Source organism: Papio anubis, chromosome 1 (genome assembly GCF_008728515.1).
Source record: "Papio anubis isolate 15944 chromosome 1, Panubis1.0, whole genome shotgun sequence".
NCBI classification, from domain to species: Eukaryota; Metazoa; Chordata; class Mammalia; order Primates; family Cercopithecidae; genus Papio; species Papio anubis.
This window is the reverse complement of record NC_044976.1, coordinates 59,180,157-59,207,500: the sequence shown is the minus strand read 5'-3', so window position 1 is coordinate 59,207,500 and position 27,344 is coordinate 59,180,157. Positions and strand designations below refer to the sequence as shown.

Below are 27,344 nucleotides of genomic sequence, written 5' to 3'. Positions count from 1 at the left end.
GTATCCCATTTTGGTTTTGATATGCATTTCCCTAATGATTAATAATATTGAGCATTTTTTTATATGCTTGTTGGCTGTGTGTATGTCTTCTTTTGAGAAGTGTCTGTGCATGTCCTTTGCCTATATTTTAATTGGATTGTTTATTTTTTGCTTGTTGATTTAAGTTCCTTACAAATTCTGGATATTAGACTTTCATCAGATGCATAGTTTGCAAATATTTTCTCCCATTCTGTAGGTTGTCTGTTTACTCTGTTGATGGTTTCCTTTGCTGTGCAGAAGCTCTTTAGTTTACTTAGGTCCCACTTGTCAATTTTTGTTTTTGTTGCAATTGTTTTTGGAGTCTTCATCATGAAGTCTTTGCCAGGGCCAATGTCCAGAATGATATTTTCTAGGTTTTCTTCTAGGGTTTTTATACTTTTACATTTAAGTCTTTAATCCATCTTGAGTTGGTTTTCATATATGGTAAAAGGTAGAGGTCTAGTTTTCATCTTCCGCAAATGGGTAGCTAGTTATCATGGCATCATTATTACATAGGGAGTCCTTTCCCCATTGTTTGCTATTGTTGGCTTTGTCAAAGATCAGGTGGTTGTAGGTATGTGACTTCATTTCTGGGTTCTATAACCTATTCCATTGGTGGTCTATGTGTCTGTTTTTGTACCAGTACCATGCTGTTTTCGTTACTGTAGCCTTGGATTATATCCCTTCATATAATTTGTATCAACTCTCAAGTTCTTGTTTGTGTATTATTTCCTAGGCAAAGCAACCTCATTTCCAGCTGTGTTCTTGATACAACATGTGTTTCAGTTCCTTTATCATGCTTTTTTCTAAAAGCATCATGGATGAAGTGTTGTTTCTACTGCCAAAGGATCCCCAGAAGAATTGAATTTGGTCAAGGTCCTCAGGTTCACTGGAATCTGCTCACATGGACCATCTTTTTTCAAGGGTCTCACCCTTTTCCATTCAATACCATAACAGTAATACAAGAGATCCTATAAGCTTATGATACATTTTGTGTTGTAGTTCAGGTACCTTTAGGATTAGATTTTTCGTTTAGTTTTCTGACATTTCTACCTGTGGTTATAAGAGATAGGATTTCTTTTAGTATAGAAGCATTCTGGCTCTTTAACCAGACATATAACTGGGAATTTAAAGCCCTAAGTTCATCATTTCCTCTCCCTCACTAAGTTCTCCATAACTCTTAGGAACAATATACCAACTCTTTGTTTTTACTAAAATATTCTATGGCAGCAGCTAGTTGGTCACCCAAAGACCTTCTCTTCCATAGGCACTTGATTCCAGGTGGTACAGATGATAATTTAGGGAAAAATTTTCCACTTCATGCTGTGGATTAACAGTATCCCTTTTACCACTGACAATTTGGTCATTAATGCCTTTTTATTGAGTCAGATTAGAAAACCAGGGGCTAGATTTAGGGAAGAGACTACAAATACCTAGGGTATAAAACATAAGGAGCACTTGTACCACTCTGAGAGTGAATGTCTCCTTAATGTTTGCATCTAAGCAACTCACTTGTCTTACCCTAGTCCCTAGTCCAGACAATCAATTCCAGATTTTCAGTTGTAAAGTTTTGTGTTGCTGAAACCACCTCAGTTTTCCATTGCTATACAACAAACCACCTAAAAATTAGTGGTTTTTCAAGAAGCCATTTATTTATTCATGATTCTGTGGGTTGGCAATTTGGACTGGGCTCATGCAATTTCAGATAATTGGTGGGTTTTCTAGGAAGTGGCTGGTCCAGATGGCCCCTTCATATATCTGGGGCACAACTGGGACTCATCTAGGGTGGCTGCAGCAGTTGGAAATACTGCTTTTCTCTATCTCTACTTGTCTTTCTTACCATGTAATGTTTTATCCCCAAGGAGGCTAGCCTGGAGTCTATTCATAGAGTGACAGTGTTCTAAGAGGGTACAAGGTAAGAATGAAAACTGTACATTGCCAATGATGACAGCAGAAGCACTAAGAAGCTAAAAAAGACAAAAAATAAAAAATAAACTTTTCTTGCTCTTTACCTTGGAAGTTGCAATGTCATCCCAGATGAAAGAGGTGTAGAAATAGACTTTCTGCCTCAGAGGTAGGAACTTCAAAGGATTTGTAGCCATTTTTACACCCTCCCTCCTGAGTATATCCTCTGGCCACACTTATTTACATTCCTCCCATATACGAAATATATCCATTATTTCCAAAGAGTTCCACAGCCTCATCCCATTTTGGCATAGGCTGGAAGCCTATTATCTCATTGTCTGCATCAGGTCTAGTTGGAGATGAGATTCTTCTAATGTAGCTCCTTGTGGGTGGTTGTTCTTGACCCAGAGTCCTATGAACTAAAAAGACAAAGACTCTTTCCCTCACACACCCCACATACAACAGTGATATTAAGAAAGGATAACTGCAAAAGACATGCACATTTGAAAAGGAGAGGTTTGGAAGGTAAATAGCATTAGCTGATCCACAGAAATTCTGGAATCTAGCAGGGTACATGTCAGACCACCCTACTCCAGTAGTAAAATATGTTTCTTGACTAGGATTCAGTTCTGCGCCCTGAGTGTGGTTCTCTAACTCATTGTTCTCCTTTGCTCTTCATTTCTTTTTTTTTTTCAATAGAGCTCTCTGAGGTCTTTCTTTTTTTGATAAGTGATGGCCTGTGTATGCAGATGAGCCTATTATCAGTCTATTTCTGCATAGAAATTTTTAGAGCCAGTCATTATCCTTACCTAATGCAGGAGCAGAAAACCAAATAGTATATGTTCTCACTTATAAGTGGGAGCTAAATGATGAGAATACATGAACACATAGAATGGGACAATAAACACTGGGGCCTGTTGGAGGGTGAAGGATGGGAGGAGAAGAGGATCAGGAAAAATAATTAATGGGGACTAGGCTTAATATCTGAGTGATAAAATAATCTGTACATTGAACCCCAACGACACAAGTTTACCTATGTAACAAACCTGCACATGTACCCCTGAACTTAAAAGTAAAGTTTTAAAAAAAGAAAATTTTGGAATCAGAGGGCTCTTTTCATTTTGAATGGTTTCCCTTTTTTTTCAGTTCATTTTTGCAGTGCTTTTCTTAGTACAAGTTTGTTACAATTTTTTTGAGTTTCCTATGTACCTTATTAGTCCATGTCCCAAAGACATATCAATATGTCTTTTTGAGAAATACTTTCATCTTATGGTGCAAATGTGAGTCTTACTGGTCGATATCCTTAAGATATTTAACCCTCATTTTGCTAACTGAGGAAACCTATTAGTCACTGACTTAAATTTTCCTGAGGTCTTAATAAAGCATCTTATAACCACATGCTTAGTTTGCATGACCCTGAGGCCAATTCTTAATTCTAGAATGTTTTACTGGTTCGAGAGACTAGGGGAATGTGAAACAGTTTTATTTTACAATTCAGTAAATCCTGAGATGTGCATGCATGCACACACACAAAGTGTTTGCTCATAGCAGTATGGTTTGCATATAGATGAAAAAGCTTCTGTTTGAAGATTGGTCATTTTTCTCTTTAGTTCTTATCTCTGTTAATGCACCTTATTGTATGTAGATAAAAAGATGCCAAGTGAGGCTTTCAAAAGGCATGGTGGCGGCCGGGCGCGGTGGCTCACGCCTGTAATCCCAGCACTTTGGGAGGCCGAGGCGGGCGGATCACAAGGTCAGGAGATCGAGACCACGGTGAAACCCCGTCTCTACTAAAAATACAAAAAATTAGCCAGGCGCGGTTGTGGGCGCCTGTAGTCCCAAAAGGCATGGTGGCTCACTCTGATAATCCAAGCACTTTGGGAGGGCAAAATGGGAAGATCACTTGAGTCTAGGAGTTTGAAACCAGCCTGGGCAACAAAGTGAGACATTGCTTCTACAAAAAAAATGGGAAAAATTAACCAGGTGTGGTGTTGTGTGCCTGTGGTCTCAGCTACTCGGGTGACTGGGCTGGGAGGATCACTTTAGCCTGGAGGGTTGAGGCTGCAGTGAGCTGTGATTGTGCCACTGCACTCCAGCCTGGGTGACAGAGCAAGACCCTGCCTCAATTGAAAAAAAAAAGTGTCTACTTGGAAATCTTTTTAGGCGGGTCCACCAGATTATTGGGTATATAGTCTGTCTTCCAAATTACCACAAGTGACAGCTTTGCCAATTGTTTCACTATTACATGATATGTTTTGCTCCTTATCTGCCCTCCAAGAACAATTGATCACTGCTCTTTTAGTCCCTGAAAACAATGTCCTAATTGCTCTTCCAACCTCTGTTTGTTTGCCAGTCTCAAAGGCAATGCCATATATTTTGTTTTATGTTATGGCAGCTATTGACTTTTATGCAAAATTTTCTTTATTGACCAGGGACAAGTTAGGGAAGCAGAGCTCCTATGAGTGTTTGGATAAGGGATTAGTTATAGGAATTAGGCTTTATACAATTGTGGAAGGAGCTGATGAAGTGAAGGTCCCAAAAGAGGGCTGACGTATCAGAGAAATGTGTCACTAACCGATCTTTTTGAAGCATTGGTGCAACCGGACAAGCTGGAGCTTGCAGGGGTACCCAAGAAGGCAAGCATCACCAGCCACTGAGGTAGGACTATGAGGAAGCAACTCACAGTGAAATCAGCGAGAAGTTGTTGCCTCTGTGTAGCTACTGCATGTGTGACTCTCCCAGTAGTGTCTTGACAGTAAGCCTGGGGCTGCCGTTGTTCAACAAAGCCTGGGGTATGGAAGAAGAATTAGCCATGAATAGGAGAAGAGTGAGGATAAACTGGAAACCACTGGATCTCTGTGTCTGTCTGTGTGTCTGACCTTCAAAGAGTAATGCTCATTATTCCCCCTCTGTTACTCAAATCTCACACAAGTTCCTCTTTTAACTGACCTGAACTCAGAATCATGTTAAGAAGGAATTCTAGGACACAAAGTTTCCAGTTTAACAAGTTGACAATAGAACAATCCAGCATAAATACATTCATATCTTATGCCATTAATAGTTACTACATGAACACAGAATTAGAAAATTTTGATGCTCTCTTGTTATTTTTTCCCAACTACACAGTCTTTTCCCCATTTTTGATTATCTAGACATCAATTTTATATAGTTCATTTTTCCCACCGGAGAAAAATTAATGTCCCTTATAAGAGCACTGTTTAAATAGCCCATAAATTTTAATAGCAAGTGGCTTTCTGTGTATCATGTACTGTCTGCTGGTACCCACTTAATTTTAGGAATGTCAGAAAGAGTCTCTTACTGTACGTTAATGGAAAATTAAATCATCTTACAGGGAGTTTCCTTCTTTTCTGATTTTTTAAATTGTAACCAATTCTTCCTTTGATCTAAAGTATTCCAAAGCATTTGATACTTTTCTTACTATCTCTTTTTTGTGGTGAAAGTTCAGCTTACACTGAAGGACTTCCTTCTACTCTAGTAGCAATTTCAGAAAAACTACTTTAGTGCTTGAAAGGACCTCAGAGAACATCTAATATAATTCATGAATTTTATGGATGAGGAAACTCCAGACCAGGGTGGCAAACTAATCCCAGAAAGTAAGTATTACCATTCCATTTTACAAATGGAGAAAGACAGGATAACAAAAGTTAAACAAATTGCCCCAAATCACACAGCTAGTGGGTGGTGGGTCTGGGATATAGCCCACATGTGTTTGTTTTATGTGTTCTTTTAACTAAATCATTTCACTTGAATCACTGGGCCATCACTTAAGCTCCTGATATAACACAGTTGTATTTTGTGCAGTGCAAAGGATCAGCCCATGAGCGCTTAACTTAGGGATGGGGAGAATAAAGGTAAGCATTTTGGAAATGTTTACTTTTCTCCCTTTTGGGGCCCTTCCTCCTTTTAGCACCTTCTGAATAGGTAACCTATGATAGCTGATTTGAACACTATCCTGGACACTAAATTATTGTCACCTAGGGTTGCTCTCATTCGAGCTATCCTTTGCCTATCTCTTATAGTGAGTGTCCTGTGTTCCTTCTTTAGTCTTCGGGCCTACATCAGAGTAGACTTCTTATTTAAGGTCTGAGGCTACTTTGATTCTTGAGTTAGTTCAAACAGTTCTCCCAGAAAACATTTTAGTATCCACAGTTCGAAATAACTACCCCTTCTGTGAACATAACACCTTTCATCTTTTATTGTAATAATTAAATTAGTTTCCTGTCTATAGTTCAGATTGTGAACTTCTTCTTGGCAGGCATTTTGTTTTCCATTTTTGCCTCCCCAAGATTAAGATGATGACTGACTCCAAGTGTATGTTAATAAATATCTATCAATGTGAATGCATGTGGAGGATCCTCTCAGTTGGAATCAGTCTGATAAGTGTTATAAGTATAGTGGAGTGTTCACACTTAAAAGTTTTATGCTGTCAGAACCTTCTCATTCTATTGATGAAGAGACTAAGATCAGGGTTGAAATGAAAGACTCAAAATTACACATCTATATTTTAAGAAAATTGAGAATAGAATTCTGGATGATTCTTATCCTATAGCATCTTCCTATGGCATCTGTGTTTTTCAAACACTTTTTTGACTGAAAGTCTTTGAATGAAACAGTATCAGCCCACCACATTACATGGTTAGAAGTATAACTGCTCTAAAGGTTGTAGTTAGTGTAGGGGATGAGGGAGACAGAAGGCCATGGACAGTGCCTGCTGCATCCTCTGCCTCCACCCCTGGGGTCTGCAACCCTCAAAAGGGTTCCATGGAATACACTTTGAAAAACACTGCGCTACATTGTGCTCCTTTGCTTTCTTCTTTAGCTCTATAAATAACCAAACAAATTCACAAAGGAACAAAACAAAATCACACACTCCCCCTGCTGCCTATGACCTCTCCTCTAAGCAGGAAGTTTTGCCCACTTGGTAACCCCAGTGGGGATCAGAGGAGTGAGTGTCATTTTCAGTCCAGCAGTACAAAGTGCCCATTCTTGCACTTTTATGGTAGGCAGTGCAGCCGGGCGGGTCTCCCACGACACATCTGCAGGGCTATATCTCACAGGAAGTAGTGCAGCTCTTCAGAGATAAGTTTCACTGGGGAACAAAGAGGGATTTTGTTCACTGCTTCAAGAACGATGCATTGAACCTGGGCCCGGCTTTTCAATTCATGCAGCTAGAAACAAGGCAAAAATGACCCAACGTGCTTCTTCCTTCTTCTCAATTCAGGCAGTCATTTCCAAATCACCCTCCTCCTGCTGTCCAAAGAGATTCAGGAAGCATTCTCTTTCCATTTCTGTACCAATCGCCTCAGCTACCCCCACTGTACTTGCCGAAATCAATCTTGAACATTTACAAAGTTGTGTTTATTTCACACGTTTTTCCTCTTTTGGGAATCTGGGCTGTTCAGTGTGTTGAGATTAAGATGTCTCAAATTGTGGAAGCCATTGTTAAGGGTTTCTGAACCTATTACTTCTAGCAAAGTACCACAGAGCCATGGTGTTAGAGCTTTTTTTGTTTTTGGAAAAGCATGCTTGTGAGTCAAGATGGTTGGGTTTGATGTCCAGATTCCCTTTGACTAGATATTTGATTATGACCCTGAGCAATTTGCAAACTTTTCTGGCTTTCCTCATTTGCAAAATGGGAGTAATGATATCCCAGCTCCCATTTTGAAGTAGAAATGGAATCTCAGAGAGGTAGAGTGTTTTGCCCTATGTCCACAACAAGTTAATGCCAAGGATAGCTGGGCAAGGCTTGTTATGTGCACTTAGGAAGCTATACTGGCTGGTGAAGCAAACATATGACTCTCTGCTTTGTGTGTCATTTGGAGGCACAGATCTGACCACTTTTGACTTTCCAGAAGCTGTACATTTCCTGTGAGATAATGAGGTGTGGTATTGAGGCAGGCAGGATTTATATGGCAGTTAAATGTAGTTTGTATAAAAAATATGATTGCATTATTCACTGTGGCATAGCAAAGATCACCTCTGCCCCCTTGCTTTTGGCTGGATCAGCAGATGTAGACCACGATTAAAGAAACACTGTCAAATATTTCTTTATAGTTTAATTTTCCTCTTACTCTCCATTGCTTGCAATGCCCTTGCCTCTGGGAAGAGTGGCAAAGTAAACATGGCTTTTCTTACCAGTTTTGTCCTTCTTGCTTTTATAGAGTGATTTAAGAATTCAGATTGGCCCTGGATTATTACCTTTGGTGTGTTGCACATGAGAATGGGTTAGCTAAATAGGGACTGAGAATCTCCATTTGAAACACAACCAAAGGCCTTTGGACAGCTGAGACAGTGCTTGGATGGGGAGATCACCACTCCCCTGAAGCAGTCCATTTTATTTCCAGAATGCCTTCATTGTTAGACGCCAACACTTTCAAAGAATCAGAGAAGTTCCATGATGGGTTGGGTCAAATGTGGAGATTATGAGCTTTCAGTTCCAGGGTGTGGTTAAACATAAACTGAATGTTCCCTTTTCAAGGAAGCTATCAAAGGGATTCCTGCTGAAGACTAGGCTGTCCTGGGTTTAAATATTAATTCTGCCACTTCTAAACTCTATAAATCTTAGTTTCTCGTATGTAAAATGGGGCTAGGGGGCATTATGACCCTAATAATTAACCCTATTGGGTTGTTCTGGGGGATAAAAACCCTATTGGCTAATAATTACCCTATTGTGTTGTTCTGGGGGATAAAGTGAGACAGTCTGTATTAAATGCCTAGCAATAAATGTAGTTCTCTATTTACTACTTTTTTTTTTTTTTTTAAATAAAAAAAAACAAGGTCTCCATTCTATTGCCCAGGCTGGAGTGCAGTGGTGCAGTCATGGCTCACTGCAACTCGACCTTCCAGGCTCAAGCAATTCTCGCACCTCAGCTTCCTGAGTAGCTGGGACTACAGGTGCACACCACCACATCTGGCTAATTTTTGTATCTTTTGTAGAGATGGTTTCACCATGTTGCCCAGGCTGGTCTAGAACTCCTGAGCTCAAGCAATCTGTTCACCTCGGCTTCCCAAAGTGCTGGTATTACAGCACTTTGCCTCTACTTACTTCTTTACAGGCATAGATATTTGCTCTTTGAGTAAATTTCTTTATCAATGGAAAGATTTATAATGGAAAAGGTTCAGGAACTGTGGGAAATGGATGGAAAACTCATTTTGGGAATGCCAATATGAGCATGTATGTATGACGTCAAGACTCTATCGAAGAATGATCTTTCTCAGTATTCTAGGTCAATGTAGAGTTACTTGATGCTCGGGAGAGCATCAGTGGTCCAGAGAGTCGAAGTTTTTGTTGAAGGATGGGAGTATTTATATTAGCAGTGATACCATGGGCTTGGGTTAGTTTGGATGGTGAGGGTGGGATGGGGCACAGAGTGTTGAGAGGCAAGGGTCCATGTGTTGAAGAAATTAGTAGAATTTGATTCCTATAGTTCTTTATAATCTATACTTGGAATAATTAGAAAGAAGGAAAATAAACGGTTGGAGAAAGAAAAATAGATATAAAAATGTGAAAAGTCAGAGTTTCTGTTGCTATAGCTAGGATACCTTGGGCAAGAAAGGGGAATGACAAGTTAAGTTACACCTAGGGCTTGAAATCAAACTATTTGAAGGAGGGATCTGGGTCTTAGGTAAGAGGGACTGATATTTTATAGTTCAATCAATGTAAGCATTAATAATAACAGCAGGGACAGAGTGTACTGATCTATTCTTATAGAAGGTTTCCCTGGGATTAATAAGGGAAAGAAGGAAGAGCAAGGGGAGAAGGAGGTAAGAGCAGGACAAATTTGAATTTTCTGTTCCATACATGGACATTTGCACTTGATACATATTTATAAATTTAATTGAAAAAATTGGTTAAGTAGGCATTACTATCCCACTTACAGATAAGGACATTAAAGTTTAGAAGTAGGATATTGTTTAATGTCACAAAGGTAGTGGGTGGAAAAAATTGGCTCTGAAATTTGGTTTTCATAACCCCAGACCCTGTGTGCTTTCTATGGTCCCATGCTGCACCTGAGTTATATAAATCCCTAGATTGGCTAAGAAGGTGGGACTAACAGTTTGTGGATTTGTGGGTGGTCCCCTGGATGAAGAAAAACATCACTTTTTTTTTTTTTTGAGACGGAGTCTCGCTCTGTCGCCCAGGCTGGAGTGCAGTGGCCGGATCTCAGCTCACTGCAAGCTCCGCCTCCCCGGTTCACACCATTCTCCTGTCTCAGCCTCCCGAGTAGAAAAACATCACTTTTTTTACACCCTAGGTGACAAAGTTGCAGATGAGAGAGAGAGTGAAATCTACCCCCTTTTTGAGAAGACTTTTTCTCCAAGATCTGAACTCCTCAAAGAGTGGTCCCTGGACCCTGTCAGTTTATAAGCTGTTACTGGTCTGTGATGAGAAAAAGACTTTGAGCCAAACTAAAAATCAACTTTGTAATTAAGCACACTGCTTGATTCTACTTATGTACTTTTTGTAGCAAGACTTTTTGGATGAAAAAAGCAACGCATGGATTTACATTGTGATGTAATCACCTCATCACATCTTGGAAAAATACAAGCCTTTGACAGATTGGCTACTTAGCATAGCACTATCCTAGAACCATCCCCTCACCAGGTCATGGTGAGCATTTTAACTGATAGTCCCTCAGGGGCTCTGTACCTCTCTCTCTGTTTAACAACTTTACCCGAGAAGAGTACAGATCACGTATGAGTTGAGCCAGCAGCTGAGGGACTTCCAGAGAAACACAATCAAGACTCTGGGAAATGGGAGATTTCAAAGGACACAGGCCTGTGTTATCCCTCTGAGGTCTTTACTTAGCCTCTTAAGTGAGCTGCTATTATGAACAAATTTGACATACTATAACCTAGCCTATGATTTTCCTACAATATCTTTCATTATTTTAGGAACAGGAGGAATCCAGGATTCAGAAGAAAGCTATTTTTTCCCCAAGGAATTTATTATGAGCTGATTAAAATTGAGAGCTGGTGGTGATCCTTCAAAATTTAAAAAGAAAGTGTTTTCCTTAAGAAAATGAAAGCATCTCAAGACTTTGATGTATTTTTGGTCAGTATAGACACTTAGACGACCATATGAAAGGCAAAGGTATCTTATTTTCAGGGAATACAAAAGTGGAATGAAAGCAAATATGTATCAGAGAGGTTCAGAGTTCAAAAGGATTTTGTATACAGAATTAAGAAACTGACTTCATCAAGATGACATTATTGGAGGAAAATATGTAAAGTCGTTAACTGATATCATCAAAACATATTTGTATCTTACAGGATTGGTTTACAATAGATCATGCCTCCACTGCTCTTCCCCCTTGTGCTCTAGCAAATTCCTGCTTGTGCTTCAAGATTTATCCTGAAGTTCACCTTTCCTGTGACGTCTTCTACTTTCCCAGGGAAAACATCTATCATTGGTATTCCTGCATTGCAACACCCTCCACAGGCAAACTTTATGTTGACTATTTTTTTTTTCATCTGCTAATTATTGAACTCCATGATCCAGGGGTAGTGACCTATTTACCTTTGCACTTCTTGCCCTTAGCACAGTGCTTGACCCAGAAGGTACACAATGAATCGGCTCTACTGCTCTGTAGGTTAAAAGCATGAACTGGAATACTGAAATGATGCCTGGGTTTGCATCCTGGATCTGCCACTTATTATGTAACTGTGAGTGGGTTGGTCATTTATGCCACAGTTTCTTTACCTCTTCCAGAGGGTAATAATTGTACGTATAGTGTTTGAAGACACAATGTGATAAATAATACATATAAAACACCTAGGACATACCTGGAAAACAATCAGAGCTTTAGAAAGGTTGGTGATCATGTTGTTGTTGATAATGAGACCCTAGAGGGCAGAATTAGGATCAGTGGTTAGTACTATCATGGAGTATATTTCAGCAACAGGGTAAGAAATAACTTTCTAACAAGGGGCAGGAATATCTGAAGGCTGAGTAGGCTGCCTTAAAAAGTAGTGGGCTACAGTTTTAAAATCAGTGTGGTGACTGGGCGTGGTGGCTCACACCTGTAATCCCAGCACTTTGGGAGGCTAAGGCAGGTGGATCATGAGGTCAAGAGATTGAGACCATCCTGGCCAACATGGTGAGACTCCATCTGTACTAAAAATAAAAAAATTAGCTGGATGTGGTGGCGCATGCCTGTAGTCCCAGCTACTCGGGAGGCTGAGGCAGAAGAATCACTTGAACCCAGGAGGCGGAGGTTGCAGTGAGCCAAGATCGTGCCACTGCACTCCAGCCTGGTGACAGAGGGAGACTCCATCAATCAATCAATAAATTAATTAGTTAATAAAGTCAGTGTGGTAGTACCATAGGGATAGACATATAGATCAATGGTACAGAATTAAGAGTTTAGGAATAAGCCCATTCGCATATGGTCAATTGATTGTTAGCAAGGGTGCCATGAATACTTAATAGGAAAATAACAGCCCTTTCAACAAATGGTGCTGAGACAACTGCATATCCACGTGAAAAAAAGCAAAATTAAATTCCTACCTAGCACTATATACAAAAATTAAGTCAAAATGGATCTAAGACTTAAATGTAGGAGCTGAAACGATACAACACTTAGAAGAAAACATGGAGTAATCCACCTGACCTTGGCTTTGGCACTGATTTCTTAGACATGACACCAAAAGTATAAGCCATACAAAAAAAAAATAGATAAATCTGACTTCATCAAAATTAAAAACTTCTTTGAATCAAAGGACAATATCAAGAGAGTGAGAAGACGGAATGGAGGAAAGTATTTCCAAATAGTATACCTGTTTAATGTCAAATATCAGCCAGGCATGGTGGCTCCATGCCTGTAATCCCAGCACTTTGGGAGGCTGAGGCGGGCGGATCACAAGGTCAGGAGATCGAGAGCATCCTGGCTAACACAGTGAAACCCCGTCTCTACTAAAAAAAACACGAAAAAGTCACCACATGTGGTGGTGGGTGGCTGTAGTCCCAGCTACTCAGGAGGCTGAGGCAGGAGAATGGTGTGAACCCAGGAGGCGGAACTTGCAGTGAGCTGAGATCGTGCCACTGCACTCCAGCCTGGGTGACACAGAGAGACTCCGTCTCAAAAAAGAAAAAAAAAAAGGACAAATATCCATAATATATAAAGAATTATAGCTCAACAACGAAAGCAAATGGCCCAGTTAAGAAAATGGGGAAAAGGCTTGAATATACATTTCTCCAAAGGAGAGATATCAATGGCCATGAGCACATGAAAAGATGCTTGATGTCATTAGTCATTAGGGAAATGCGAATCAAAACCACAGTGAGATACTCCGTCACATGCACTGGGATGGCTCTAATTAACAAAACAAAACAAAACGGAAAATATCAAGTGTTGGTGAGGAGGTAGAGAGATTGGAACCTTCATGCATTGCTGGTGGGAATGTAAAATGGTACAGCTATGGTGGAAAACAGTTTGGTGGTTCCTCAGTAAGTTAACCATAGAATTCCCATATAAACCAATAATCCTGCACCTAGTTACATACCTAAAATTATTGAAAACAAGTGTTTAAAAATGTGGTATATCCATAAACTGGACTATTATTTGGCCTTAGAAGGAATGAAGTACTGATACAGGCTACAATATGGGGTGAACCTTGAAAGCATTATATTGAGTTAAAGAAGTCAGATAAGAAGGCTACATATTGTATGATTCCATTTATATGAGCCATCCAGAATAAGCAAATCATAAAGACAGAAGGCAAATTATTGGCTGAGGGAATGGAGAATGGGAAGTGGCAGCTTAATGGGTGTGGGGTTTCCTTTTGGGATGATGATAATTTTCTGCAACTAAATAGTGGTAATGGTTGTACAAACTTACAAATATACTAAATGCCACTGAGTTGTTTGTTTTAAAATGGTTACCTTTGAACCTTTGTACATAGTTGGTGGGAATGTAAATTCCTATAAGCACTAGAGAGAACAGTTTGGAGGTTCCTCTAGTAACTAAAAATAGAGCTACCATATGACCCAGCAATCTCACTGCTAGGAATACACCCAAAAGAAAGGAAATCAATATGTTGAAGAGGTATCTTCACTCCCGTGTTTATTACAGCTCTATTCATAATAGCCAAGATTTGGAAGCAACCTAAATGTACATCAGCAGACAAATGGATAAAGACAAGGTGGTACATATACAAAATGGAGTACTATTCAGCTGTAAAAAAGAATGAGATCTTGTCATTTACAACAACGTACATGGAACTGGAAGTGGTTATGGCAAGTGAAATAAGCCAGGCACAGAAAGACAAACATTGCATATTCTCACTTATTTGTGGGAGCTAAAAATTAAAATAATTGAGCTCATGGAGATAGAGAACAGAAAGACTGTTACCAGAGGCTGGGAAAGGTAGTGGGATGGTGGGGAGTGGCAAATGGGGATGGTTAGTGGGTACAAAAAAACAGAAAGAATGAGTAAGACCTAGTATTTGTTAGCACAACACAGTGACTATAGTCAAACATAATTTAATTTTACATTTTGAAATGATTCAAAATATAATTGGATTGCTTGAAACACAAAGGATAAATGCTTGAGGTGACGGACACCCCATTTACCCTGATGTGATTATTATGTATTGCATGCCTGTTATCAAAACAACTCATGGAAACCATAAATATATATACCTACTGTGTACCCACACACACAAATAAATTGGTTATCTTTATGTGTATTTTACTGTAATAAAAACGAGTAGTGAGCTTTTTTTTTGTAGCAGTTACTCAAACTGAAACTGAAAAGCAACCCATTGGGGGTGCTGTTCAGGGCACTTGCACAGGGTACTGAAGCTTGGACAAAATGACTTCAAAGGAAGTCAGTGACTGTGAGTGAGCAAGGCCTCTGCCTATGGTGTCAGGCAGGCTGGGAGCCAGGGTCCTGCATCCTGGCTCTGTGACCCTGGGCGGGACTTAACCCTCTCTGAGCCTCCACTGTAATGCAAGGACAATAATTACAGGGTTGTTGGAAGATTTATGGTGGGAGCACAATGCCTGACACATGGTAAGTGCTCCATAAAGGCCAATCCCTCTTAAGGTTTTGAGATTCTGTAATTCCTTAAAAGAACCTTCCTCGTAATCAAAACTACATTTTCAAAATAATTAAGAAGTGTTTGGGCGCTGTGAGAGGCTCCCTGAAATCAGGGAAAATCCTTTTGTTCCCATCTTGTTCCTAAGGGAACCCACTGCCACGAGATCTGTTTTCCAGGCTTTGAATGCTTTTTTCCCTCATCTCTGAGTTTTCTTCTCTTTTCTCCAGCCTCTGCCTCTGAATGCGAAGGAAAACTGGACCAGCTCAGTGTCAAGCCTGTGAGTAGAACACCCTCTTAGTTCTTTCACAGTTGGTTTCTGGAAAACATCTCTATGTCCAGATTACTTTGTGGGTTTCAGCCCTCCCTGTGTTTTGGCTTCATGGTTTCTGTAATACTTCAATTCATTATAATGTGACTGTAAATGGTCAGTCACCTTCACTTTCTCTCGCTAATTACACCCACAAGGATTTCCACAGGCCTGTGGCATTTTCAAAGAGCTCACACTCATGGATTTGCCAGAAATCCACAACAGAAATTTTAAATACAGGCATTCTTTGACTTCTGAATGCCTAATTTACAAAGGTCAAATATCTATGGAAGCTTGGCCCTTGCTAGGGCAGGGAGCTGGGGAAGGCTCCTCCTTCTGTGGGTCCTGGAAAGGGAGAAAGAGTTTCGACTGCCATCTGTCTTTCCTTCTTCCTGTGGGGTCAATGGCTGAGGAATTAGTGAAGGGGATTGGGAGGCAGAGGAAGAGATGTGTTTTTGAGAACCCTACATCTTCACAGGCATTGCATGATGGCCATACATGATAGAACCTGGAGTCTTGGTGTCAGAACTGGGTCAGAAATCTGGCTCTATCTTTAAACATTTATCTTTTATGACTGTGTTTCCCTGGAAAATTATGTAACTTCTCTAGGCTTCAGTTTTTTAATCTATGATATGGAAGATAAATATATTTATCTTGAGGGATAATGGCAAAGATTAAATGAGATAAAATATTTATGAGAGTACCAATAATAATGGACTTTTCTTTTTTCTTTCTTTCTTTTCTTTCTTTTTTTTTTTTAAGACAGTGCTTGCTTTGTCATCTGGGCTAGTAGCATGATCTTGGCTTACTACAACCCTTGCCTTTTAGGTTCAAGTGATTCTCGTGCCTTGGCTTCCCGAGTAGCTAGGACTATGGACTACCACCATGCCCAGCTAATTTTTGTATTTTTAGTAGAGATGGGGTTTCACCATGTTGTCCAGGCTGGTCTTGAACTCTTGGCCTCAAGTGATTTGCCCACCACGGCCTCTCAAAGTGCTGGGATTAAAGGTGTGAGGCATTGTGCCCAGACAATAGCATTTTTATTGAGTACTCACTATGTGCCTGGAATTATTCTCTGTGTTTTAAAGTAATAACTTAAACAACAACACTAAGTGCCCTACTTTAATCCCTGTTGTATGGATGTGGGAGCTGAGGCCCACGTAAGGGAAGGGCCTTGTCTCATGTTCAGAGCTGGGAAGTGTTTAGTGACAGGAGTCAAACCTAGGTAATCCAGTCCTAGTGCTCATAGTGTACTAAGCTATACTGCCTTCTGTTTTCTTCATACAAAAGCTAAATTCTCACTATTGCATGACTTTCAAAATAGTTGTTGACAGGAGAGAGAGAGGGAGTTGAGATGTAATTCTGATGTTGCTGAGATTTCTAGATATTGCCTCAACGCTGATCTATATCAACACCGTGACTGGCTTGGGTTTTGTGGGCCTTACTGGGGATCCAACTTTTGTTCATAAAATTCTTTTTATGGGAAAATGCTTTTGACATTCTAGAGAACAGATTCACATGGGATACTTTTCACTAGTATTTACAGTAGTACTAGTGGTATAGTAATAATTGTCCTTACTCTTAGTGACGGACAATATACTTAACATCTTTTTTTTTTTCCTTTGCTTTCTTAAAATGTTTAGTATGAGAGGCAGGGGGAATTGGAAAACTGGTTTTGGTTTTCTTTTCTAAAAGCAGAAAACAATGTAATTAGTGGGAAATTTACTCATAATCTTGATCTTTAAAATCTTCTGCCCTTTCATTCCATTAAGATTGCCTTTTTTTTTTTTTTTTTCAAGAAGGAAGAAAAGAGGCATAAATAGCCAGGCTACTAAATTCTCTTTAATGACTAAAGCTAATAAGAAATGGCTCTGGTATTTCATCCAGCCTTTCAAATAATGGCTCTGTTGTTTTGATCTCAGAAGTGTAAGGGAAGCTTTATATGCAGGGATGGGCGTCCCTGTCTCAGGCACCTGAGAGACTGCATTATATATTTGAAAACCATTTTACAATGTCCCTTCCCAGAGTGTGAGGCCATTGATGCTTTGATGTGGTTAAGTAATTTAGTAGAATCATGTAATAGATTAAATTAGATTTCAGCTTCCTTGAAAGTTTTGAAGAGTACACATGAAATGAGTGTATCCACAATCTTGGAGCACTGGCAGCACTTTCCATTTTTTTATTTTTTATTTTTCTATGGGCTTCCTTCCCTAATCTTGAATAGAAGCAGAGGAGAAATTGCTGAATTTCATTCTGTAGTATCGCTGCTTGAGTGGGAGAAAAGAAATGCACGTAGGGAAGAAAAGAGGGAGAGATTTTTCTAAGACAGAGTGGAAGAAGCTGTTTCATTTTCCATAAAATAAGTGTTATGTGGTGGTGGGAGGGAACGGGGCAAGAACAAAGACTTCAGAAGGATTTGTAGAGGCAGACATGAGTTTTAGTCTTGAGTCTCCAGTTTTTTTTGTTGTGTTATTTCATTTCCCTGAGCCTGTTCCCAATTCTGTTGAAATCATAATATTAAAGTTGAAAATGAGATGATGTAGATAAAATGTGGTCATAATGCCAGTCAGAGTCAACACTTAATACATGGTTGTTTGCTTTCCTCTGATTTCAATTTAGTCAGTTATATATTGAATATTTATTGATATATCATATCAATATATATTGAATATTTATTTTGAAACATACACTTGAGTGCTGTATAATGCATTGACTTAGACACATCAAACTATGCACCTGATATTTTCAGGGAATTAGAGTAGCCCAAACTTAAAATATTCCCAAATGAATTCGTGGTCCCCACTTTTGCTAGTATTGCTTAGCTCAGCAAATGGTACTATCTTCACCTCACTGCTTCGCCTTCTTTTCCTAAGAAAACTAGGAATCACCCATGAGTCACTCCCTGTTCCTCACCCCTTATAACCAATTCATCACCATATACTGTCGGTGTCTTCCAAATTATTCTCAGATCCATTAATTTCAGAGCAGTGTCTCCAATTTCACTCTTAGTAGCTACATCCAAGCAATCTTTATCTCTTTCCTGAGTCATAGCAATAGCCTTATACCTCTTCTTCCTGCATATATTCTCATCTTTCTCCACTTATTCTCTAAAGAGACAGCTTTCATAAATGTAAATCTTATCATGTTACTCCTCTGCTCAAAAGCTTTTACTAATTTTTTTATTGCTTTAATGAAAAAGACAAAATTTGTTTTGTTCACCACTGTGTACTAGGCAGCTAACATTAATGCATTGCATATATGTTAATTCAATAAATATTTGTTAAATAAGCAATCATTTTTTTCAGCATCCATCTGGCTGCTTTTAATGGCAAAACTCACAATTACCTTTGCACCAACCTAATAGATTCATCTCATCCACTGCTACTCGATATGCTATGGTTTTCACATATGTAAACCTGCCAGGACGATAGTATAATTTTTGCTTTAAATCTTCACATATAAAACAATTAAGAGGAAAAACAATCTTTGATATTTACCCAGGCATTTAGTATTTCCAACGACCTGCATTCCTTCCTGAAGATCTGAGTTTTCATGTTATTGATAGCCCTCAGTCTAAAGAACTTTTTGAGAATTTCTTTTAAAATGACAAATTATTTTAGTTTTCTATCTAAAAGTGTCTTTATTCTGCCTTCATTCTTGAAGGATATTCTTGCTGGAGTAGGATTCTGGGTTGGTATTTATTTTTTTCAGCACTCTAAAGATGCTGATACACTCTTTACTGGCTTCCATTATTTCAGGTGAGAAGTTAGCAAACATCTGAATCAGTTTCGCTTACATGCTATGTGTCCTTTTTCTCTGGCTGCTTTCAAGATTGTCTTGCTTTTGATTATTAGTAGTTTAACTATGATATGCTTAGGTGATATTTTCTTCATATTTATTCTGCTTTGAGTTGATTGAGCTCTTGAATCTGTAAATTTATGTCTTTCAGGAAATCTGGAGAAGTTTCAGTCATTATTTTCTCACATCTTTTTCTGTGTTGGTTGTCTTCTCTTGCAACTCTAATTACATGTATGTTAGATAGTTTGATATTTTTCTATAGGTTTTTAGGATTTGTTTACTTTTCTTTTTTATCTTTCTTCTTCAGATTGGATATTTTCTGTTTATCTTCAAGTTGGCTGACTCTACTGTGTTCTCCACTCTGCTATTAAGTCCATACCATAAATTTTTAAATTTCAGATATTGTGTTTTCAGTTCTATGATTTCCTTTTTTTGACAGTTTCTATTAATTTTCTGATATTTTCTATTTTTATTTATTATGAGCATATTTTCCCTTATATGATTGGGCACAAATTATGATAGCTGTTAAAAATAATTGCTTTCTATTTCCAGCTTCTGGGTCATCTTGGCGGTTGGTCTCTGTTGATTATGTTGTATCTTGAGAACAGATCACATTTTCCTGTTTCTTTGTATGTAGAATAATTTTGGAATATATCTTGGACATTCTCACTATCATATTGTGCAGACTCTATACTGTATATTCTTCTTAAAGGTGTTAGATTTTCATTCTGAGAGAATGTTGAGTTAATTGGGTTCAAAGTGAAAAATTTGTCCCTTTGGAATCTATGCAAATTTTAGTTCAGTTCTATTATTCTTATTTTAGCTGTTAATAACTTGCCACATGTGTGCATAATTCAGAAGTCAGCCAGAGACTTGGATGGAGTTTACACACAGAATTTGGAGCTTCCCATACTTGTTCTCTCCTTTTTGAGACCTTCCCCCACTGACTTTACAGCAGTTATGGTTACAGTGAACTCTGTTCTCTAATTTTTCAGGACAGAAAGATGCTAGGTTTTCTTTTGGAATTTCTATCGGAGTTTTAGCTATGTAGTGGTGCCCATTATGGCCTGCCCTCAGGGTTGATCTATTTTAAAAGTGATACTTATTCTGCTGTTTCCTTCTCTGCAGAACTTTTTTCTTTTGTTCAGTCTCTGGTAACATGAGGTAGTTGTTTCTCCATATGTTGTCTAAAGTATATAGTTACATGCAGGAAACTTGGTGCAGTTGGAGCTTCTTCATCCATAAGAGAAAAAGAACCTTATATGGCAAATTTTGAATGGCTCAAATTTGTGGGCAACACCAATCATCACCATATATTTAAAAAATTGTTGTGGTGTATACATCTGTGTTATCAGTGAAGTATGTGTAATTCATATTTGAACTGTCATGTATGCATGTCAAAGCTTAGTGTCAGACCATTTAGAAAAAAATGCATATATTCATTATTATATACTGCATGGTAAACCAAACAACCCACAATAGAATAAGTTGATGTTGCTGTTAAATTAACAATAAATGATAATTACAAAGTGAGAATGGCAGAAATAAAACCATGGTCAACCCAAAACAATGCTAGGAATTCAATGATGACAAAATTACCTTTGTGTATCTGCAAATTTCAGAAATTATGAATTATCTTAGCTACAGTAGGGTGTAACATAGGCAAACATTTTGAGGAAGTCAGCCTTCTTAGTAGAAAATGGAATTCGTATCTTTGGGAGACTCTAGTGATATGCTAATTTTAATTTATGAATATTAACATTTAAAACCTTTAACATCTTACTTAGTAGATAACTTACTAGTGAGTTGGAGATATATCAAGTTTTCACCCTTAAGAACTACAGAAAAGACATGCACTTAAGGACTTTTTATAGGAGGTAGTCATTGGCCACTCACTTGTCTCTATCTTGAGAAACTCTAGGCACTGAGGTATTTGTTCATTTTGGCACATTTTCCTTGTTCTTGGCTATGGAGATGAGATAGCTCAAGGGGCCACTTTCACTGCACAGGCCTGAGAAGAACTGAGGTGGGTGGGGTCAGGCAAACTATGTTCTAGACAATAAAGCCAAGTCTTTTTTGCTTTGGCTTTCATCTTAAGCTTAATTCTTACTGAGTGCTCTCTGTAAGTCTTTCATTGACTTTGGAAAGAACTGAGAGTTGAGTGTTACCTTGCAGTAAAAGCAGGCAAAGTAGGACAAAAATTGACAAAGAAGAGAAACTTCATATTGGCTCTGGAGTCAATTGCATATTTAAATATTTTAATGCAACCTCACCACGTGGTCATGTGAAATTAACAAGTTACCTCACTTTGCATAACCTCATTTTCTCATCTACAGCAAGGGAACAATTCTAGGAGGAGCCATCTGAAGATTTACTAGTAGAATTGAATAATATAATGCATGTAAGGCATGGTTCCACTAGGCTGTGAAGACAGAGGCCACTTTAGTCTTGCTCACTGTCGTCCAGGTCTGTTTGGCACAGTGTGTGGCACATGGTATTTGATAATTAAGTCAGTGAATAAAGAGTACAGTACCTGAAACCTAAAATTCATAATAAATGGAGATTCCTTCCTTCTCCAACCAACTGGTGATGTAGTAGGAGGGATAGGGTTTGGGCAGAACCCAGTAGGACTCACTTGTCAGATGTGGGAAGTATCTGGCTGTCATTCAAAATTCAGGGCAGGAAGCAGCTGGCAATTGACATCAGGAGTGAGGAAGACAGATAGAGACCTATGAGGCTGGCCCCAGGCAAATTTGTGATAAATGTTAATCATTATTATTTTTATAGCACCTTGTATGGGTCTATTTTGTCTCTCAAAGCACTTTTTATGGCTATGATTTTGCTTGTTCCTTAGGAAACGTCTGAAAGGAAAGCTGCTGGCTGTTACATGAGCACATGTGTTGGTGTTATGTGGGCATGTGTACAAAATTTATTTTTATGTGGCAGAGAATCTATAAATTATATAAATTTATAAATTATATACAGGATTGAAGTTAGAGAATCTAGAGTTGTTTTGGCTCTAATGACTTTGACCACCTCACTTGAAGTTTAGGAGAATCACTTTCCCTATCTTGAATCTTGGTTCTTACTACTGAGTATAAAATCTTTGAAATGAAGCATAACTGCTCTGTGCCTGTTTATTTATCTGCAAAATGTACACAGAAATATATACTGTCCAGTATATATTTCATAAAGTTGTTTATTCACACAGCATATATTTATTGTGTCCACTGTCTATCAGTCCATGTTCTAGGAGCTTAGGACACATGAATGAACAAATGAGATGGAGATTGTTGTAAGGTAGAAAGGAGTGAATACATGCAAAATACTTACATCAATCAGTACTTGTCATAATAGAGCAATCAATGGAGGTATTATCTTAAATATGAACAAATTGGCCAGGTGCGGTGGCTCATGCCTGTAATCCCAGCACTTTGGGAGGCCGAGGTGGGTGGATCATGAGGTCAGGAGATCGAGACCATCCTGGCTAACACAGTGAAACCCCATCTCTACTAAAAATACAAAAAATTAGCCAGGCGCAGTGGCAGGTGCCTGTAGTCCCAGCTGCTCGGGAGGCTGAGGCAGGAGAACGGCATGAACCCAGGAGGCAGAGCTTGCAGTGAGCTGAGATCACACCTTTGCACTCCAACCTGGGCAACAGAGCGAGACTCCATCTCAAAAAAAAAAAAAAAAAAAAAAAAAGAACAAATAATATTTTCTGTGGTCTAGATCAGCCAGGATTTTAACATGTGTAAAGGGAGCTATTATAATTCAGAAAAACTATTTTGTTCTCACAAATCCTGGCTTTTAAAACTATTTACTTAGATTTGCTAAGGACTCAAGAGAGTCAGCTTTGAGTTGACAAAAGATCGATTTGTTGTAGTTTGTACTTTCTTCCTGGGTTGATTTTTCTTACTTAGCATGAATGGTAGGAGACTGTCAGAGTATGTGATTTTCAGGGCAAAGAGATTTGCAGGGGAATGGAAAATATACTGATTTAATATTATCTCTATTATGTAAAACACATAGTAAATACTCAAGAAGTGATTATTGACAATTATTTCTTTTAGGAATTTGTAAAAATAATATAACAAAGAAGCTTAGGACAAACAAATGACTTGCCAGTGGCAGAACCCTTTGGCACTGCAGCTTATTGTGGATGGAGATTATTGAGGGTAGTGAATATTCATAGAAAACCATAAAACATATACTATGAAAGCCAATAGTCTAAATAAAATCAAGCTGTCTTTGGGAATGGTCATTTTTCTCAGTTAAGAATCCAATGCATTAACTAGGAGTGTGTTGCAAAGACAGAAATTTCAATTTGGTGATCTCCTTCAGCAAATGAATTTACCCTCTTATTTCTCAAGGCATTCCTGCAAAGCGGAGTTGAGGTCAATATTTAGACTTCTGGTTCAATACAAATAAGAAGTTTCTGAACAATGTAATATCCAAATGCAGAAAAAAGCTTTTGATTGTTTTCTACAACAATGGGAATTAAGGGGTGTAACCTAAAATGCAGTGATGATGAATTTCAGTGTGTTTGTGGAATACACAGCTGGTTATCTGCACGGTGGATGCCTTGTGATCTGTGCATTCTATTGGAATGCCATCAAATGGTCTAAATGCCCCTATCTTACCTAAAGGACTAGAGTTAATCTGGTTGGTAGGCCTGGTATTGTAGGGAGTTTCTCACACAAAGTTGAACATTGTGGCAGCTTAGTGCATGTTGACTAGATTTGATCAGGAAGTTGAGTAGAATAAGTAAAAGAAGTCTCTCTATATATACTTGGGAAATTGAATGTGGTTCCAAGATTCGGAGACTGTAGAGATCAATGAAGATCAGCAGTATGAAAATATGTGAGGGGTAGTCATAAACATTTTGGTGAAACACACATTATAGTTTTGTCTGTCTTTATGTCAATTTGGTATATCAACTTGGTACCTGGGAAAGTGGGCTGCAATTACTGGTCTAGGGGTGAAACGAACACAATAGCTGTTATGCTTATTTTAAAATTACCCATTCAGTTATTCCTCATCATCTCTAAAAACCAAGTTGGAATCTGTGAGCCCCATGGTGCCTCTTTCTTTTTATCTTCCTCCACGATGAAATGAATGTTTGCATGAGATGTTCTTGCATAAGAACTTTATTATCACCTGTGCATTGTGTATGTGTGTGTGTGTGTGTTTTAAACAAACAAAAAAGTGAAGACTGGCCTTAAATCCTAGCTGGCTATGGAAAGTAAAGTCATTATGAACACCTGTGAGTAATGACTTATTCATGAAAGTCTCTATTAGAATACTTAATAGTAAAATCTTTCCACTCTTGTGGAGAAATAATGTCCAGTGCAGAATGGCTTTGGGTGATTTGGTTCAAATTAGCCATCAAAATCACAATGGGTGGGACTATACTACTGTGAGACAAAGCAGTGGTTTCCAGACCTGGCTAAGCATCAGAATTGCCAGTGAACTTATTAAAATGCATACACTAGACCCCACTCACTAAAGTAGTATCTCTTGGGGTAAGGGACTTCTACATTTTTTTTTGTCTGAATTTTCATCGTATTTGATTCTGAAGCACAGAATGGTTTAGGAGTTACTGAGATAGTATATTGAAGCCATTTCTCTCTATTAGGATTTTTCCAAGTGTGGTCTGTAGTCCAGTTGTGTCTGAGTCTTGGAGTGGAAGTGTGAGACTGGAAAGTGAGGAATAAGTGCAGATTAAACTACAGATTCCTGGGCTTCACTTTAATTCTGCTGAAGCAGCATTGCTAACAAGTGCCTCAGATGATTCTTACGTCAAAAGAGTTTGAGAATTATTATTGTGTATTCTCCTATGAATGGACTGTGGATGGAGGAGATTTGAGCTACTGGAATTGACCCTAAATAATGGGAAATATTTCATCCAGAGAAATGGGGAAGAGAACTGGCTATCCTGGAAACCTATTGAATCCTAGGCAAGGAAATTTATCAACATAATCTAATTCTTTGCTTAATAATCATGCTAGGAAGTAGATAGTAAGTTACTCATTGCAGAGGGCCTTATTTAAGTTCCCAGAGTTAGAAGTAATGGAAGCAAGACAAAAATTTGGGTCTAATTGACACCAAAGCTTTAAACCTGTCTACACTATAGCAAATTACTAGTAAATCTATATTAACCTTTGTATAAATCAGGAGAACTAAACTTTAATCCTGACTCTGAGCATGTCTATTTCTGTGGTGTTAGCTATGCCCCTGGTCCTCAGTTTCCTCACTCTTCAGAGCATAAGTGTTATATAAGAATATGGCTCTATTCCCATAGTGATATTTCTTCTTAAATATTGAATGAAAGACAATGGACCACAGAAAAAGTATCCTTGGGAACCAAGCCTGGCATCTGAAGGTCACAATATTCTTCTCTCTTCTGAGTAATTGTCTGAAGCCAATTTTGAAGTGTTTAAAAAAGAATTCTATGTTCCTCATTTGTGCAGGTAGCCTGAGACAAAAATTTAGTGTGTTGAAGATGTATTGGGGCTATTTATTTTTATAACCTAGAATGCTCCCAGTCACCTGCCCTCGAAGTGGGGCCATATATATTAACACCAACACAATATCAAGGGACTATTCAGCAAAACTAGAATAATAAAAAATGGTCTCACATTTGCTATGGCTATTTGCACTCTACATTCCTGGATAAATGATGTCCAACCCCTGGGAACCTCTGTGTACCAGTAAAGGTTAAGGGCCTTTTTTTTTTTTTTTTTAAAGAATTCCTGTTCTATTTATAATAGAGGCTGCCCCATCCTAGAACTAAAAGCCTGTGAGAAGCATTAGCAGCGGCATCCAGGCAGGCAGGAGATTTTCCGACAGCCCCTTAAGTCATCCCTACCAATGCATACACGATCCTCAAAGGTCAGCAGGGCACTGAAGTCATCGCTTTGGATGCATATTGCATGCTCTTCCATCTGACTAGACTTTTCTAAACAATATCCTCAGGTCCCCAGTCATTCCTCAGTTATAAGGCCCTTCCAGACTTAGCACTTGTACCCCAGGTCTTCTTCAGGTCCTTGGCTTAACCCTTTCATCTCCTTGCATCCCAATTTCCTTATGACGCTGTCCATGGCCAGTGTTTGGCACTTACAAGTGCCTCAGATGATTCTTACATCAAAAGAGTTTGAGAATTGGCACTCAACACTCAGTTGGTGACTGCCTTTGTTAGTACCCCCATCATTCCACAGCTTCCTGACCACTGGAAGACAAGATAGGCAAGGGCCTTAATGAAGATGACAGTGACCATATGTGGGTTTGCCAGAAATACTGCTTGACTATTTCCTTATCCCTATTAATAATGTTCCCTTTCTCTTTCCAAATGGTTCTGGTTTGAGTGATTAAATTATATTGTCACTCCATATAGAATGTTCTTTGTCTCATAGAAATGGTCTTGTAGTATCACACTACCCCCAGTGTCCAAAAGATACAGAATTTCACAACAAAACCTTTCTCTGATTAATTTTCATGGATTATGTAGCTTTTAAAAACATAACCGCTTCTAGCCCTGTCTCTGGTGCACTGCAAGCCTAAATAAATGGAAGTTAACCATATTAGTAAATCTGGTCACTCAAAATGTTGCCAGGGTTAATGTGAATAGTGAACCCACAGTCAGTTAGCCCAGCACAGCTTCTGTAAATGGTCCTGCTCACTCCGTATAAGCACATGCCAAGCTCTGTGTTAAAGGAGGTTCCAGTACATACTTTCCATTTTCAAACTAAGTCCGAAACTTCTTTGACCAATTTCTACTTTCTACCTTCTATTGCGTGATGCTTTACTCACCAATTCTGTAATTCATTTTTAGATAAAGAGAAGTGTTAAAATGACAGAAGATGCTATCACAGAAGAGAAAGAACTGAGAGATCTGGATATAATACATGTTTGGTAGCTGAAGCAGTCTGAAGTCAAGGAGGAGAGATAGCACAATGAAAAGAGTATCTGGTGGAATTTTACAAGTGATGATAATTCTTTAAAAAAGAAGGGATTCAGGGTAAAGGGAATGGGAAAGATTGGGGGAGAGCTCTAAAAGTCCTTTTTTGTTGTCATTTGTTTTGAGATGTTTTGGTTCCAGCGAAGGCTCTGTTTCAGATGCTACAGGAAAAGTACTCTCCCGTCTTGAGCCCAAAGGAAGTGTGCACTCCCCCAGGCTGCCAGATTCCAGGTCTTGGAATGAATGGTGAGTCTTGGAGTAATCACATGTCCTGTGCTAGGAATGCATTCCTAG

General features: G+C 38.7%; 1 long non-coding RNA gene across 3 annotated transcripts in view; it reads left to right on the top strand.

Annotated features, from left to right (window-relative positions):
* Positions 1 to 27,344, top strand: part of LOC103885609 — a 190,747-nt gene that overhangs the window by 41,739 nt on the left and 121,664 nt on the right. Inside the window, exon 1 of one of the 3 annotated variants that reach the window (XR_004177316.1) lies at positions 14,228 to 15,265. The exons of 1 other annotated variant lie outside the window; for it this stretch is intronic. This is a non-coding gene — a long non-coding RNA (uncharacterized LOC103885609). Of the gene's footprint in view, positions 1 to 14,227; positions 15,266 to 27,344 lie in introns of those variants that run through there. One more of the 3 variants, XR_004177319.1, reaches the window with a different exon arrangement.